Raw genomic sequence first — 986 nt, 5'->3', positions numbered from 1 at the left:
CAAGTGACAACACCTCCCCACCCCCTACCCCTGCCCCCGAACTCCATCAAGCCAAGCCCCTTTTCTGCAAAGACTTCAGAAGAGTTGTAAAGGTCCTCAAGAAGAAACAATTAAAAATATCTCTAGGCTGAAAAGCCTATATATGCAGAAAAGATTCCAAATGATTTTTTTCTGTTTGAAAATGAAATGTTTGAAAGTATGTTTTCAAATTCTTTATTTAAAATTATTTTCTTTTACCTTTTTTTCCTGGTGGCCATGAGGATGGCGTACATTCAGACCGAGCACGCCTACCAGAAGCAGCCGACCATCTTCCAAAACAAGAAGAGGGTCCTTCCTGGAGAAACCGGCAAGGAGAAACTGCCAAGATACTACAAAAACATTGGCTTAGGCTTCAAGACTCCAAAGGAGGCCATTGAGGGCACCTACATTGACAAGAAATGCCCTTTCATGGGTAATGTTTCCATCTGAGGGCACAACCTATCTGGTATGGTGACCAAGATGAAGATGCAGAGGACCACTGTCATCCAATGCTACTATCTCCACTACATCCGAAAGTACAACCGCTTCGAGAAGCATCACAAGAACATGTCTGTGCACCTGTCCCCTTGCAAATCGTGCAAATCGGAGACATCATCACGGTGGGCGAGTGTGGGCCTCTCAGCAAGACTGTGTGCTTCAACGTGCTCAAGGTGACCAAAACTGCTGACACCAAGAAGCAGTTCCAGAAATTCTGAACCCACAGGCCCCATACAATAAAGATCTTTTTTGTTCGCGAAAAAAATATTTTCTTTTACAAAAATTGATTGTTTTTTGAAAAAAATATTTTAGTTTCTTGGGTTTACAATACTGTCAATGGTCAATTTCCATGCATATTACATCCCATTGCACACCCTCCACCAGAGAGTTTGCTTCCACCATCATTGTCCCTGTGTTTCTCTCCTGCCCCATTCTCTCCTCTTGCCTTATCTTATGGAAACCTTCCATAT

General features: G+C 42.9%; 1 pseudogene; it reads left to right on the top strand.

Moving 5' to 3' along the window:
* The first annotated feature begins 246 nt into the window (after positions 1 to 246).
* Positions 247 to 781, top strand: LOC130026943 (40S ribosomal protein S11-like; annotated as a pseudogene).
* Positions 782 to 986: the final 205 nt, after the last annotated feature.

Source organism: Sorex fumeus, unplaced genomic scaffold (assembly GCF_029834395.1).
Source record: "Sorex fumeus unplaced genomic scaffold, SorFum_2.1 ptg000035l, whole genome shotgun sequence".
NCBI classification, from domain to species: domain Eukaryota; kingdom Metazoa; phylum Chordata; class Mammalia; order Eulipotyphla; family Soricidae; genus Sorex; species Sorex fumeus.
This window is presented reverse-complemented; position numbering and strand designations above follow the sequence as displayed.